At 42.3% G+C, this 17,980-nt stretch overlaps 1 pseudogene; it reads left to right on the plus strand.

The window, feature by feature from the left end:
- The first annotated feature begins 11,935 nt into the window (after window positions 1–11,935).
- Window positions 11,936–12,053, plus strand: LOC126238075 (5S ribosomal RNA; annotated as a pseudogene).
- The last annotated feature ends 5,927 nt before the right edge of the window (window positions 12,054–17,980 follow it).

The following is a 17,980-nucleotide window of genomic DNA, read 5'->3' on the forward strand; positions in this document are numbered from 1 at the left end:
TTCCAGCATGATACTATCAACTCATTATTATTTGCCGGTGATAGGACGAAGAAGAGAGCACTAAGTAGAGAGCACGAAGTAGAAAGGACGTCAAATATAAAATAAATAACTTCAAAACAGAATATCTAGTAATGGGAGAAGATGAAAGGGATATAGTACTGCGGCAGGGACCTATTAAAGCCGTAAAGAAGTTTAAATACTTAGGATCGATTACCTATTCCTCGGGAACTATTGAAGAAGAAGTGCAACACAAGGGCAGCAATTAAATTGCTAAATGGATTCCGTGGAGCCGGGAAATATAAAAAGAAACAAAGAAAATGATTCTGCAAACATTAGTGGGAAAAGTATACTAACATACGGTGCAGAAGGATGGAACACAGGGGAGTGGCAGGGAAGCAGAGTACACACAGAAGGGATGGATAAAATAAGGAAGGGAGCCAGGATATTCAGGACAGGGTGAAGAAGAAATGAGGAAATAGGGGAGATAATGGATAGGAACAACAGTCGTGTTCCGCAATGGTTGTACAAGTACTGGCCTATATTCAAAAGTAATCCTTAAATGGTCCCCGCCAGGAAGTAAGAACGTGGACGGCCGAGATTATCATGATTAGATATGAAAGAGGAAGCCTGCCGCGACAGTGAAAGCTGGCCATTGCGAACAAAGGAAACTGGTCAAGAGTGGAGAAGCACTTTTAAGTGGTGCAGCTGTAAAAGAGAAAGCGTACGGGACACTAGTGCGACTTGCCGAATCCTGATACATCAGGCACGGAACGTCCTTCCCAGTGGAATCGATGCGTCCACACACAGGATAACAAGAAAAAACTGATTTGTAGCATAGTCAGAACAGTTAATTATGCTCAACACGTCTTTCGTGCTATGAAACTCTATCGACACCACACATCAATTAACAATTATCATTTCTCTACAATTTAGCGCTTCAAATCAGAAAATTTAAAACCAATACTACCCTGTGCAGTAGTCACCCATTTAACTTGCATTTCAACGCAGCACGTAACTGCATCATACATCAGCAAATGTTCATTCGTATTTGCACCAAAATACTATCTATCCCCATAACTTTACATACATAAATCTATTCAAAAACATTTCAAAGCAACGTATATTGCAGAATTGCTCAACGAAATATACCCCCAAAAACGTAGCTCAAGCTTTACAAGTAACTACATTTTTACTCAAAGAAGAAAAATTTTAATGTGGTCTTATGGCCTTCATCTCGCCAGATTCTGTGTGAATAATAATTACAAGTAAACGATACACATTATACGAGAAACCTTCCAAAATACTGGAAGTAACAGATGTGAATAACCCCTTCAATTTTTCCCCAAACCTTATGTGCAGTAAGTTTGCATTTTGCTCTTTCGTAAATCAAGAAATTATGTTTTGCTGACCTTCGTGCACCATTTCTTGTGCACCCTATACAGGGTGTTACAAAAAGGTACGGCCAAACTTTCAGGAAACATTCCTTTCACACAAATAAAGGAAAGATGTTATGTGGACATGTGTCCGGAAACACTTAATTTCCATGTTAGAGCTCATTTTAGTTTCGTCAGTATGGACTGTACTTCCTCGATTCACCGCCAGTTGGCACAATCAACATGTGTGGGCTGACGAGAATCCGCACGCAATTGTGCAATCACGTCATCAACACAGATTTTCTGTGAACGTTTGGGCAGGCATTGTTGGTGATGTCTTGATTGGGCCCCATGTTCTTCCACCTACGCTCAGTGGAGCACGTTATCATGATTTCATACGGGATACTCTACCTGTGCTGCTAAAACATGTACCTTTACAAGTACGACACAACATGTGGTTCATGCACGATGGAGCTCCTTCACATTTCAGTCCAAGTGTTCGTACGCTTCTCAACAACAGATTCGGTGACCGATGGATTGGTAGAGGCGGACCAATTCCATGGCCTCCACGCTCTCCTGACCTCAACCCTCTTGGCTTTCATTTATGGGGGCATTTGAAAGCTCTTGTCTACGCAACCCCTGTACTAAATATAGAGACTCATCGTCTCGTATTGTGGACGGCTGTGATACAATACGCCATTCTCCAGGGCTGCATCAGGGCATCAGGGATTCCATGCGACGGAGGGTGGATGCATGTATCCTCGCTAACGGAGGACATTTTGAACATTTCCTGTAACAAAGTGTTTGAAGTCACGCTGGTACGTTCTGCTGCTGTGTGTTTCCATTCCATGATTAATGTGATTTGAAGAGAAGTGATAAAATGAAGCTCTAACATCGAAAGTAAGCGTTTCCGGACACATGTCCACATAACATATTTTCTTTCTTTGTGTGTGAGGAATGTTTCCTGAAAGTTTGGCCGTACCTTTTCGTAACACCCTGTATATGTACACTCCTTGTGCGGCGACGCGGTGCGTTGCAATGTTCCACTCACCTGACGGTGAACGTCTCCCTACACCCGCGCATCCATGAAGTTACTGACATACATTTTCAGCCGGAAAAAGCTATATAAAATCAACTGTGCACATCATAATCTAAGTTGCACTAAAATTGTTTTGGCGGTGGAGTGAAGAGCTAAATGAAAGTACACTACTGGCCATTAAAATTGCTACACTAAGAAGAAATGCAAATGATAAATGGGTATTCACTCTACAAATATATTATACTAGAACTATCATGTGATTACATTTTACGCAGTTTGGGTGCATGGATCCTGAGAAATTAGTACCCAGAACAACCACTTCTGGCATAATAACAGCCTTGATACACCTGGGCATTGAGTCAAACAGAGCTTGGATGGCGTGTACAGGTAGAGCTGCCCACGCAGCTTCACCACGATACCACAGTTCATCAAGAGTAGTGACTGGCATATTGTGAAGAGCCAGTTGCTCGGCTACCGTTGACCAGACGTTTTCAATTGGGGAGAGATCTGGAGAATGTGCTGGCCAGGGCAGCAGTCGAACATTTTCTGTATCCAGAAAGGCCCGTACAGGACCTACAACATGCGGTCGTGCATAATCCTGCTGAAATGTAGGTTTTCGCAGGGATCGAATGAAGAGTAGAGCCACGGGTCGTAACACATCTGAAATGTAACGTCCACAGTTCAAAGTGCCGTCAATGCGAACAAGAGGTGACCGAGACGTGTAAACAATGGCACCCATACCATCACGCCGGGTGATACGCCAGTATGGCGATGACGAATACGCGCTTTCAATGTGCGTTCACCGCGATGTCGCCAAACACGGGTGTGACTTGCATGACACTGTAAACAGAACCTGGATTCATCCGAAAAAATTACGTTTTGCCATTCGTGCATCCAGGTTCGTCGTAGAGTACACCATCACAGGCGCTCCTCTCTGTGATGCAGCGTCAAGTGCAACCGCAGCCATGGTCTCCGAGATGATAGTCAATGTTGCTGCAAACGTCGTCGAATTGTTCGTGCAGATGGTTGTTGTCTTGCAAACGTCCCCATCTGTGGACTCAGGGATCGAGACGTGGCTGCACGATCCGTTACAGCCATGTGGATAACATGACTGTCATCTCGACTGCTAGTGATACGAGGCCGTTGGGGTCCAGCACAGCGTTCCATATTACCCTCCTGAACCCACCGATTCGATATTCTGCTAACAGTCATTGGATCTCGACCTGTGAATGCTCTGAAAGGCTGATCAGTTTCATATCACAGCAACTTCTTCCTGGCCGTTAAATTTCGCGTCTCTAGCACGTCACCTTCGTGGTGTAGCAATTTTAATGGCCAGTAGTGTATTTATATGCGTAAAATGTCTCTCTATTATGGCAAGCTTGCTTTCACCAGTCACTACCAAGCCTCACTCTAGACTGTACGTAGTCTCAAAAGTTCACACGCACACCTCATTCATAACCGTAGCCAGATTATGGTAATTATAAACTGTTCTTCACAGAAAGTTTACAAACGGATAGTTTCTTTTAAAATTACTCACTCAAATGTTGCTAGTATCAGTCTCATGGGACAAACTGTTCAAGTTCCCGAGTAAGCAACACGCCAAGTGGTATTTACTTATTTAAATGTCACAAAATGTTCCAAATTTCATATTGTGCTTTAAATCAAAATCCTTTCCTTTTTTTACGGCACTTCTCAAACAATAAGTTCCCAAATACGATAATATTAATCATTTTCAACGGAGCACATATCAATAGGTCGGATCACTACGAGATCCAAGCCACAACGCTCCTCTTCTCTCCACCCAAAAGAAACTTCTAGTTTCCAAAAATGTGTGAGTATGCTAATTTGTGGTGGACACAGAAACATCACAGCAAATAGGAAAGCAGCAACCAACCCGCTCATTCCCACGCATATATACGGAACCAATCAAAATATATCACTGAATCAGAACAGTGAATTACCACAAATAAATCTGCAAAACCCACAAATATAAAATTAATTCCCTCGTAACAAAACTACTTCACCGAATTCACAATCTCATTTTCTCACTACCATAAACTAACGAAGCAGTTTCTAAGAAATTCCCCGGTACCAATGACTAACACAACGTCATTCTCCAAGATTCCTCACGTGACTAGTTGCTTCCCTGGATAGTATGAAAACTTTACATAAAACAGTATTTCACATTGGCACTTTTTTTCACTCTCTTAACGAAACACGATAATAGTAGTAATTAACAAACAATTAGAAATCTAAACAAAACGGGAAATAAAATTAACAGAATTTTGACTGTAGCTGCAACTGGTCCGTCAGCTACTGACCTCAATCAGATGGCATAGAAAGTACACATAACCGAGCCATCTGACGCCACCTCCCTTGGGCGTGACTCACACTGCATTTCCAATCCCCTGTGTAATGTCCCATCTGAAAATGGAAGAGGCCAGGCGCTACGTCTTCCTCCTAAGTAAGTTGGGTTTCCATACTTTATTTCACACAACTTAAATTTACTAAATTACCACTTACACAAACAGAAACAGCCTCCAAACTTATTAAAAACTACACATGGAAATACGCTTATATCACACACTTTTTTCGCACCACGTTCTTCATTCACCAGCAATGGCAAACCACCTTCGCCACGATCTTGCCTAGTACGGCGGTGTGGGTCACCCGCATCGTCCCCTACGCTCTGTCAAGGAGTATCGGACTTCATCATCATCTTCATTCACGAAGTCCAACTCTGCCAGCGTTGCCTTTTATCCCTATTGTGTGATATCTTTGAATCTCCCTTCTTTCCGCTTTATCACCAGTTCCATTTGGAGCCCTCTTTCCTTTTTCACCAAAGGACTCTTGCGTTTACCGATAAAATTTGTGAATACTGTTTTCGCACCCTTTTTGGTTCGAGAATCGCACACTTTTTTCTTTATCAACATCGATCATTGTCCTTATAGGCTGCACATTTTTAATTTCACTCCTCTCTGATCACTGTTCACTCAAAAGATCAGTTTCATTATCGCTTACTTTCCCTCCATATTTGTGTTAGACATTATAATATCAGTTGAACCCTCAGTATCATTATAACCATCAAACAGTTCGTTAAACGCCTCACCCGCCCAGGTTTCGTCCTTCCTCTCTTCAAGACCTCTTGCTAATTTAAATTTGTCCTGTTCGCACCAGTGAGGCAGTAATGACCTCACATTTTTTCCATACCATCTCCAAATCATTTAAAGTCACTTTCTTCCTTTCCGTAACATTCAGCACTATCAGCGTCTCGTAAACAAATAATTTCCCCCTTATCCATTTCTATACTCTCCAGATCAACCTCTAAATTATCTCTACACTTTATGTTACCCTCAAGATCCTTTGCCTTATCATTCTCGTGAGCATCACTTATACTATTCCCTTCCTCTGAACTGACAAAATCATAGCTGCAGCATTCTCACAATTAACCACCCAACTTAACACCTCTTTATACTTAAGCAAATCTTCAATTATTTCCGCCGAATAACTACAAACTTTATCAAACTTAAGTCTATTAATATCCGCCGATAACTCATAAGACTCGTTACTTAAAACATCCATTATATTCGTAGATATATTACAAAAATAACCACCAATAACTCTGTCAACTTCCGCCGATACACTATACAATTTGCCACCATTGCTTCGTTCCAGACTAGAACTCACAGTACACTCGACCTGCGCCAAACTCGTATGTACCTCTGTCTCCATTACATTTTCTCTGCTCTCAGACGCTTCTATCACTTTATGTTTCATCATGGCGTCTAACACATCTGCAGATTCATTCTTCCAATCCGCTCATAATTCATGCTTTCAACAAGAGCCATCGGTTCACTTTCATCAATAGAAATAAATACACAGATACCTTAATCAGTAGCTTCAAGTTTCGCAACTTGAGCGCCTAAAACATCACATCTACCAACGTATAACAATAAATCACCCACATCCATCGATACATAAAAAAATTCATCACTAGCCGACAAGATTACTGCTACGCCGCCTTCGAAAATACGTTCACATAAACCATCGATACACCAAAACTTTCATCTCCAGCCGGCGACACCACAGCTTTGCTGTCTTCACAGACAGCATCATCAACTTTCTTCCACAAAAATCATTCCCATTACTTTCATTTACATTACTATAACTGTTGCTACTGAATAACGCTTGATCAGAATTCGTCATACAGTCCACGTCCACCAAGTTCAGGTCAACCTCAGCCTCTCGTCTGATCACTGAATCTTTCAAAAAACAATCATTCATCTCATCTTTCACTTCCCTTTCATAACATAAATTTTTCAGTCCCATACCGTCATTATCATATTTCTGTATAAGTTTTGCAGCTTTTCTTGCGTCCTCTTTACCGTTGCGCTGTTTAAGATTATTCCCTATTTTACTTTTACTACTTATAACCTCCAGCTTCAAAATTTGTGGCTTGTTTGCCAAATTTTCGACACCCACATAGCTTTTGAAATAACATTTTTTTTTCTTTTCATTCGCCACCTCCGGTCCTGAGATGCGGCAATCTGTAGTTTCCCCACCTCGCACACTGGCGTTGCATTTCGTGACGATCCTGCCCCTCAAACACAAGGGTCTGTAACTTGACAAAATAGTTGGTTGAAACGGTTTTTTTCGCGTTACTTTCGAACCAAGTAACTAATAACGTAACTGGCCTCAATAACGTTATCGCGGACTGAAACGGAATTTAGGGTCAAGGCAATGTAGGGTTTTGCCAAATAATGTTATTGCTGAACTGAAATTGAATTACGTTTCGGAACGGAACGAAATAGGAACCAATTAGCAATAACTTTATTTGGCATGAATAACGTTACTGGACTGTGGTACGGAATCATTGGTAACGTTAGGCCGTTTACCGTTCTCGTTCTAACGAAATGGAATTACAAAAAAAGGTGACTAAATAAGTAGCGCAGAAACATTGCACATACTTTCTCGTTCGTACAGTAGCAAAATTTGAAGTGCCGAAATGAACAGAATAGGGGACTGTTGGTATACAATAAGTAGGCAACTAGTCTGCCGGCTAGAGCTGTGCAATCACTGGCTCTGAGCACGACTAGTGCGCTCATGACGTGCTCAACCCGTCTGAAAGGAAAAACGCCAGCTACCTCGTATTCTGCTGATCATCTCGGCGCGCTGTGGTTCACCTCGCATCACTGGGGCCAGCTCGCCACACTGTGGCCAAACTCCTCGTGTTGGATCCAGCACGCCGCGCTAGGTTAGACGTGTATCACTTGAAACCGAATCACCTTTCCTGTGCTTCGCCGCGAGCGGGATTACCGTTTGATTTAACCTTTTTTTGATGTTTATTGAATTAATTTATTATTATGAATTTAAGTTAATAAGATTGAAGTGATGATTAAAAATGTGGCAAGTATATTGGCAAATTTAACTTCAGAATGTACTAAAGAAATTCCGTCGTAGGAATGTTTTTCACAAATTTGAAATCCATTTGTTTCACCTTCATCCAACATAACATATTATGTATTTATCTGCATATGCATGTATTTATACACTGATGCGTGAAAGAAACTGGTGTAGGCATGCGTATTCAAATGCAGAGATATGTTAACAGGCAGAATACGGTGCTGTTGTCGGCAACGCTTATGTAAGACAACAAAGGTCTGGCGCAGTTCTTAGATCGGTTACCGTTGATACAATGGCAGGTTATCAACATTTAAGTGAATTTGGACGTGGTGTCATAGTAGGCCCACGAGCGGTGAATCACAGCATCTCCGAGGTAGTGATGAAATGGAGATTTTCCTATACGACCATTTCACGAGTGTTTAGTGAATGTTAGGCATCCGGTACAACATCAGATCTCCGACATCGTTGCGGGAGGAAAAAGATCCTGCAAGCACTAGACCACAGACGACTGAAGAGATCCGTTCATTGTGACAGAAGTGTAAGCCTTCCACAAATTGCTTCAGATTTCATGGTGTCAGCGTGCCAACTGTCCAACGAAACATCATCGATGTGTACTTTCGGAGCCGAAGGCACACTTCTATATGCTTGATGACCGCACGACCCAAAACGTCACGCCTCGCCTGGGATCCTCAACACTGGACTGTTGATGACAGCATACAAGTTGCCTAGTCGGAGGAGTCTTTTTTCAACTTGTGTCGAGCTGATGGCCAACCTCATGAATCCATGGACCCTGCATGTCAGCAGGGGACTGTTCAAGCTGGTGGAGGTACTGTACTGGTGTGGGCGTGTGCAGTTGGAATGATATGGGATCACTGATTCGTATAAATACGACTCTGACAGGCGACACCTACGTTAGCATCCTGTGTGGTCATCTGCATCCATTGATGTCCATTGAGCATTGGACAATTTCAGCAAGGCAATGCAACACCACACACCTCCAGAATTGCTACAGAGTGGCTCCAGGAAGATTCTTGTGAGTTTAAATAACTCCGCTTGCCACAAAACGCCACAGACATGAACATTAATGAGCATATCTGGGATTCCTCGCATCGTGTTGTTCAGATGAGATCTACACCCCCTCGTATTCTTACGGATTTATGGACATCCCTGCAGGATTCATGGTGAAAGTTCCCTCCAGCACTACTTCTGACATCAGTCGAGTCCTTGCCAAGTCATGTTGCGGCACTTCTGTGTGCTCACGGGGGCCTACACGATAGCGGGCAAGTGTACCAGCTTCTTTGGCGCTTCAGTTTATTTATTATATATTTGTATGCAATATCGGAACACAATTTGTTGTAAGGCCTAAAAATATTAACGAGTGGAGTACCTATTAGACATCGCGTATGCAAGCTGAAAGAGAGTAAATGATAGATAAAACAAAGCGGAACGGAAGACATAGGGAGAGAAATCGGGAGAGGACTGCGCACCGAAATGTGCTAGAGTAGAAGGACCTCATCATTTCATTTAGCACTACGAATTTTGCTACGTATAATTCGCATGTAGCAAAGCGAAAGGATGTGAGTTGTTCTTGCAGCATGACTTTCCAAATTATTTAGCGTTTCCAACATACATTGATCTTATAACTGATACTATTAAAAATTACTCTAAGTCGATTGCAGAGAGAACTCCTATTCTCTTTTTAAATTTTCAAAATCTACTCTACAAATTGTTATGATTATCATATGTAATCATCACTTTGATTGAAATATTGGTGTGGTGGAAATTAACATAAACCACTCCCAATAGTGTAGGATACTTCATGATTTTCAAAGTATGGCACATAAAATGCACATATTTATCAGTGAATAATACAATAAACATTTCGTAATGAAACACGAGTTTATATTGCAAACACATTGGCACTTACGACCAAATATCAACATATATGGCTTAACTTCGGAGCTGATATTACCAGTAACTGTCTCAATCGTTGACGACTCAGATTCGAAATTGGAGAACTGAGAAGAGCATTAGTTTTCCGCAGAAGACAAAGAAGAATAGTGAACGGGGATAGGGGTCAAAGAAGATTTCCAGCGCAGTATCCTTGTTACTGTAGAGGAACAAAACGTTGTTCACGTGTTCTTCGCCAAGTTTGCACCTCAGTGAATTCAGCACGTATCGAAGTGACGAAAAGAGCCGCTCCACGCTCACAGGTGTTGCTGGAATTGCGAGAACGACACAAGCAAGTGCATACGATTATGGTTTTACTAAAAAGTTGCTCCTCCCAGTACTGGAGGAAATATGCGCTGTTCTTGAGTTACTTCGTACCTTCGAAACAACTGCAGAGTTTTGTCTTAATGTACAAATTCGTTCGGTTGCACTCGCTCGGAGCTTTGTATCTCTGGGTGTTCTTCCCCGTCAGTAGTCTCTGAAGTTCGTCATCCTCTACATCGGATTCGTCATCCAATGCAGGACCTTGTCGGACTTCTTCCTTACCGATTTCGAAATCATTCACCTTCTGGATTTTAAACCATATTGTAGGTAGGTAAGAAGTAGAAACTTGCACGTAATCTTCTTCCAGGAATGAAAAAAAAAAAAAACGGGGATCCATTAAGAGGGCCGATTTGAAACTTTGGTAATCGAACAATGCCGTAAACCTCACTTCACCACTTTTATACATTTGGGCCCTTTCTCTGTTGTCCATTGCTATTTTCAACTTCTTCGCGAGATCGCTACCAGGCATGTTGTCAAACCAATGACTGCACCTTAGCCAAAGTGCATAATAATATCCCAAGAGCAACCAATCCTCTTGCAAGGCGGTAATTGTGATTTTGATTGGCTAGAGGGTGGCTATGGGAAGGCCCCAAACGGCTTCGCTAAGATTGTACTTGTCCCCATCTTTGTCTGTAAATCTCTTCACCGACGTCATTATATCATAAGATGATCCCAATCTAGTGCTGATATCTTGCTTCAGTAGACCTTGTTGCTGTCTCCGTACGTGGCGGGCAACCGTTGGATTTCGAAAGCACTTTGCTAAAGGGCGAAATTTGGCGATGAGGTCATCCCGTGCAAAGGACGAAGTCGCATCGATTCGTCATCAACAGCTAACTGCAGGGTATGTGACAGGCATGACACTCTATAGGTGATTCTCCTCAAGTAGTATCTCACACTCGGGCAATGAACATTCTTCATCCCAGTCTTCCGGCATAGGAATGTCCTCACGCAAAAATTGAATGGCCTTCAGCATATTAGCCCCGTTGTCTGTAATGGAGCCCACTACGTTTACGAGAAGAGCTTCGAAGAAATGCGGCAAATGAAGAATTTCGTCTTTAGGTTAGTCCTCAAGTGTTTTCGAATAGTTCGACGACTCCCTGCGTCTTAACTACAATCTTCCCGTCCTTGACGTATTGGTCTTTTGCCCCTGAAAAATGTCTATGGTATTTTGATGTTTCGTCGACTTTTAAAGCGACCAATCTCCATTTCAATTCCTGGATTAGCTTTTCTCCAACTGCCGCAACGAACTCCAGAATGAGTAGAGGAATAATTGCAAAATTAACAACACCCTGAAAAGTCACAGAAAATCATTGTTTTCTTTTTCCGAAAACTGTTACTATAGAAACCAAAAATAGTTATTAGTTAAAGAAACATGAATCCTTGCATATTTTCCTTTGCCGAGCTTACAAAAAACAATAGAACTGTCATTCCCTACAGAACAGACGATTCCAGATATCTATAATATTTAAAAAATACATATAACATTTTCTATTTAAAAAGAATTTTCAACGAAGACTAGGTTAAATAAAAATAATCGAAACAATAAATGAATTTATTTTTCAAGAAATAGTCTTTTTAGACAATTTTTTAAACCTTGTATTGGGTTGTTTAGAAGATATGCTACAAATATTGTAAGTATAGATTTAAGTAACAAAAGCTGTTCATCATTCAAGAATATACAACTTTTATTCTTACACGTTTCCGTCTAGGTTGAATATTTAATCAGGTATTAAATATTTTTTTTTATTGTATACTTTTTCTGCAATGACATGTGAGTGTATGATATATTTTCAACTACGGGAAACGTCCGGCTTTGCTATATTTAACTAACCTATGTGACGTCGTGGCCAACGGCCTTGCCGCAGTGGTAACACCGGTTCCCGTCAAATCACCGAAGTTAGGCGCTGTCGGGCTGGGCTAGCACTTGGATGGGTGACCATCCGGACTGCCGAGCGCTGTTCGCAAGCGGGGTGCACTCCGCCCTTGTGAGGCAAACTGAGGAGCTATTTCATAACTGACATACGGCCGGGAGAGCGGTGTGATGACCACATGCCCCTCCATATCCGCATGCAGTGGCGCCTGTGGGCTGAGGATGACACGGCGGTCGGTCGGGCCTTCTTGGCATGTGTGGGAGGAGATGTGACGTCGTGGCTAGGGTGATACATATATTGCGTCAATTTGTACAATATATCTACAACAAAACTTTAATTACTGATAATTTGTACAATCAAGTATAAAAAAAATTAATACGATGCTAAGACCCCCCCGCAGATACATGTGAGGGCATACGAACGTACAATACCTCGCTCAGCAACTGCTACGTCGTCGCCTTAGCCAATACTTCCCTCCCGGTGGATGGCACGCCCTCGCGAGTGAATGTACCTCACTACACCTATTACCACCTCGTGACACCCAGCCTTGGAAATGCAAGCTCCTCGCGGCGAATCCCACGGTCGCTGCTAATGATGAGGCACGAGCATCTCCCCACCACAGAGACCTTCCACGCAAGGCACTACGGTGGCAGGCAACGGTTGACAGCCGTACATATTGAGGACGCAATAATATTATACGGTATTGTAAACTCTGGCGTCACCACCCGGCTCGCCAACACGCAGCGGCTTCCTCGTCGCTCCAGTCCCTTCACATGCCAACCCTTCATGCGCTGACATCCATCGTTACCCATGCTTGGTGTATGGAATGTGTTCTCAACATATACTATACATATAACAAGCAGAGATTAACCTCAATAAGGAGCGATGGCATAGCATCATTTCAAATTGTTTTAATTCTAAATTACGTCGGCCAGTGTTTACAACCGTCCACAGTGTACGCTAATGCTATAATTATCAACATTTTATCTAACTTTAATCAACGTTTCATACTGAAACTTCCTGGCAGATTAAAACCGTGTGCCGGACCGAGACTCGTACTCTGGACCCTTGCCTTTCGCTGGCAAGTGCTATACCATCTGAGCTACCCAAGCGCGACTCACACCCCGTCCTCACAGCTTCACTTCTGCTATTGCCTCGTCTCATACCATCCAAACTTTACAGAAGCTCTCCTGCGAACCTAGCAGAAAAAAATGTTCAAATGTGTGTGAAATCTTATGGGACTTAACTGCTAAGGTCATCAGTCCCTAAGCTTACACACTACTTAACCTAAATTATCCTAAGGACAAGCACACACACCCATGCCCGAGGGAGGACTCGAACCTCTGCCGGGACCAGCCGCACAGTAACCTAGCAGAACTAGAAGTCCTGAAAGAAAGGATATTGCGGAGACATGGCATAGCCACAGACTGGGTGATGTTTCCAGATTTCCACTCTGCAGTGGAGTGTGCGCTGATATGAAACTTCCTGGCAGCTAAAAACTGTGTGCCGGTCCGAGACTCGAACTTGGGACCTTTGCTTTTCACGGGCAAGTGCTCTACCATATGAGCTACCTAAACACGACTCATTCTGGAAGCATTCCGCAGGCTATGGCAAAGCCATGTCTCCGCAATATCCTCTCTTTCAGGAGTGCTAGTTCTGCAAGGTTCGCAGGAAAGCTTCTGTAAAGTTTGGAAGATAGGAGACGAGATACTGGCATAAGTGAGGCTGTGAGGACCAGGCGTGAGTTGTGCTTGGGTCGCTCAGATAGTAGAGCACTTACCCGTGAAAGGCAAAGGTCCCGACTTCGAGTCTCGCTCCGGCACACAGTTTTAATCAGCCAGGAAGTTTCATATCAGCGCACACTCCACTGCAGAGTGAAAATCTCATTCTGGGAACGTTTCGTACTGTCGACAGTACAAAATCGTTTCATTTTGACTGGTTTCCTTTATGCAATAGTAAGTGAGTATATGGGATACTTGCAGCCGTGGACACGTCAGTTTTTACTACTTTCATTTTCTCTAACATGCAACAAAAATAAACTACAGGCCACTAAATATCGCAAGGAGGGCTCTATTCAGTCATACACGGAAAGCGGTTATGGTTTGCACAGTCCGTAGGTGTTAGCATGTCAACGTCTATCGGAAATATGTAAAGATCTGCTTCCCATTCTGAAACTGGAATTGCTTCAATAGCTGGTACTATGATTTTTTGGTAGCTGCCATTGTTCAGAAGGATTAACACGCGTGCGTGTTCTGTCACCAGTCGCAGACACTGAGTTTTCAGTTGTCAGCCAGACATCTTGACGCCATTCAGAACCCTTTCCATGCGCATTCCTTTTTAGGGGTCTGGTTTTCCGATTTTTCTTGTAGCCTTTGAAAAGCATCTTTGTGGCGTCACTGGATGTGCTTCGTGAGATATGCGCTGTGCTTTCCCAGGGAATGTAAGGTTCGAATTAAAATTGTGGTAAACACCAATGACATACCATGTTCGCGGCAAACATTAAACTGAATCGAAATGCTATGCTTTTAAATCCAGTAAACAAGCCATATTCTTGCCACACATGTTCACAGTTAAGTAATCGGCTTCGTTCAGATACGTCAAAAACGGTTCAAAGCGTGTTACAGAGAGTGAAACAAGAGTGCAAGAGCGTGTCAAATGCGTGAATGCAGTGAACATATAGTCCGGGAGCCAGCGGCATTTTCTATTAGCCATTTGGAATAACTTGCTTATGCTTGTAAATGGTAGTTCTTATTCTGTCAGTCAATGATATTATGATAAGATGGCGATGGCTGTGGGGGCTGGCTATGCACCCAAGTGTAAAACATATTGAAAATGAAGTTACAGGTAATGAGGTGGAGCCGGAGTATGTGTTTATTTGTACTGTACCATGAACGAAACAGCTTGTCAGCTGACGAATTATAGGTGTGTTAAATGAATTGTTCTATATAAATACGTCAACGTAACGTTTAAGGCTGCCGGATTTTAAGCCGGCGTTCTCTTTGAAACTAAAACATCAGTCAGACTCCGTAAAGGTTTCAGAGTCCTTTTTTAAGAACCCATGAATGAAATCAAGCAATGTAAGAGCCATTTTGATGGCATGATGTGGCAATAGACAGTCAGTAACATCCTTAAGAAGTATTGCGTAGAACTTTCCACATGGTATTCGTCCTAACGATGCAACAGGTGCACATTCGTTAAGCTTCTTAAATCTCATGTTTTTAATTCCAAAACACTCTCCATTATGTTTTGACCCGACAGGATAATAGTCGTGACATTCTCGATATTGTGTTTGCTGTAATGGAAAACAGTGTAACAACAAACTGACATATCTAAATGAGAACATGCAAATTAATTTTACGATGGGCAATACGTTTGGGGCCGACTCGATATGATGCTCTGTCTCATTTAATGTACACGACAGGGCACCATTATAATGGATATGCAATAAACACTGTATTAAATAAGATTTACTTACCGGTACTGTGTAGGTACAGTCCGAATTCAAACACTCTGATTCGCCGAAAATTTCATCATAATTGTAAATTTCATGTTGATGATGGTTTTGCACGCGCACTAGCCATATCGATAGCTCAAATTAAAAAGAAAAAAAAATAGATACACAATGACCTACTAGCGAATACGAAGAACGTTTTTGACTCAACATGTCGAAGTTAGCCTCTAGCTAGCGACTCACAACTGCCACAGGACGCTCGGACGCTAAAGAGTGTGAGTTGGGGATGGCCGACACTAATGCTCTCGATAAGCAGATAAGTACACACCCGAAATTATCCGAGATCGACTTGACGGAACCCGGTCGCCTGCACTGTACACGGTCGTCCGTGTGCTGGTGAAGACTTTCATTGCTACTAATATTTCCCTTCGTCCGATCCGCATAACTCAGTTCGTTATCTCTAGGTGCCTAGGAGGTGAAATTATGGGCACTAAAAACTGGAGAATAAAAAAACATAATGCTTTTGAAAACCAGAATGTACGTATTTAAAAACAAGAAAGGCCTGTTAACTATTCATAAAATTCATGGATTATATATCAAAATTTGTAATAAATTCATCAACACACAAAACCATTATTATTTATCTGCATATTTCATTTCAATTATAACTGCAATAAATTACTCAGTTTTTCTGTAAATTTTCTGGGAGTAAATATTTCATATTATCACAAACAGTTCAAAACCCGGCCGATGCAAATGGATTTTGTGGTGGACAAAACAGATTGTCGGCTGGTATTCACGGGGCTCTCCCGTCTCCCCTGCCTATATTCCACCAACAGATTGTCGGCTGGTATTCACGGGGCTCTCCCGTCTCCCCTGCCTATATTCCACCACTTTTTTATCACTGCATCATCGTTCGTTCATCCCACCCTCTCCGTTAGCCTTAGCAGCAAAAGTGTGGGACGTTCGACTAAAAAATAAGTCAGCAAAAGTATATTTTACCTATGAAAAATCACAGGATGTGGGAGGCGAATACATTAACACTTCAATTTCTAAAGTTTTATACTATATCATATACACTGAAGCCCCAAATAAACTGGTATATGCATTCGTATTCAAATACAGAGATATGTAAACAGGCAGAATATGTCACTGAGGTCGGCTACGCCTATATAAGACAACAAGTGTGTGCCGCAGTTGTTAGATCGGTTACTGCTCCTACAATGGCAGGCTATCAAGATTAAAGTGAGTTTTAACGCGGTGTTACAGTCGGCGTACGACCGATGGGACCCAGCATCTCTGAGGCAGCTATGAAGTGGGGATTCTCTCGTAGTACCATTTCGCGAGTATACCGTGAATGTCAGGAATCCGGCAAAACATCAAATCTCCGACATCGTTGCGGCCGGCAAAAGATCCTGCAAGAACGGGACCAACGACGACTGAAGAGAATCGTTCAACGTGACAGAAGTATAACCCTTCCTTAAATGCTGCTGATTTCAATGCTATGCCGTCAACAAGTGTCAGTGCGCGAACCATTTAACGAAATATCATCGATGTGGGCTTTCGAAGCCGAAGACCCATTCGTGTACCCTTGATGACTGCACGACAGCCGGCCCGTGTCGCCGAGCGGTTCTAGGCGCTTCAGTCTGGAACCGCGCGACCTGTACGGTCGCAGGTTCGAATCCTGCCTCGGGCATGGGTGTGTGTGATGTCCTTAAGTTAGTTAGGTTTAAGTAGTTCTAAGTTCTAGGGAACTGATCACCTCAGATGTTAAGACCCATAGTGCTCAGAGCCATTTGAACTATTTGACTGCACGACACAACGTATAACGTTACTAATACTTCACGTTAAGTTACTGACTCCTGCTCAAGTATTACTTCAAAATTTTGATTTCCACTCTGAAAGTTATTGTTTCCATTTCACTTCAGAAATTATTATTACGGTGATCATTATTTCTGTTATGATCTTTATAATTGTGGGTTTTATCAGTGTTGCCGTTCTGGTAGCCACTTTCCTGTCTACTGTTCCCACTGTGAGTCTTCAATTTCAACGCCTTTTCAATCTTCTTAGTGAAATCTAAACACTCGTCAATGGAATTTGTTGGGTTGTGGACGGGATCCCAGTGTGAATAGTCCAGTAAGATTCTCTTGAACTCGGAGTGTGGAGTAAGAAACGTTCTTCGTATTCGCTAGTCGGTCATTGTGTATCTATTTTTTTAGTCAGCACTTGCAGCGGGCGATTTATAAGCGTCAGCTTAGCGACCTCACGCACAGAAAAATGCAGCATCGACCCACTTGCGTGTTTGAAACATGGTCCGTTCAGGAACTCATTCCGAAGTCGCGTTTGTTTCGCCTCAGAATTTGTTCAAGAAACCACTCTTAAACACTTCATAGGTTGTAAACGAAACATTGAATAAATTTGCCTTTGACTGTGTATTGCTTTCGAGATGTCTTTCAGCAAACTTAATTTTTGTCTCTTCCGACATTCCTCTCAGAACCATCTCTACATGCAGTAATATAATCAGCTCGATCGTATTTCCCACCATCTCAAAACCACTTTGTCATTTCTG

The sequence above is a fragment of the Schistocerca nitens genome, chromosome 2 (genome assembly GCF_023898315.1).
Source record: "Schistocerca nitens isolate TAMUIC-IGC-003100 chromosome 2, iqSchNite1.1, whole genome shotgun sequence".
NCBI lineage: Eukaryota > Metazoa > Arthropoda > Insecta > Orthoptera > Acrididae > Schistocerca > Schistocerca nitens.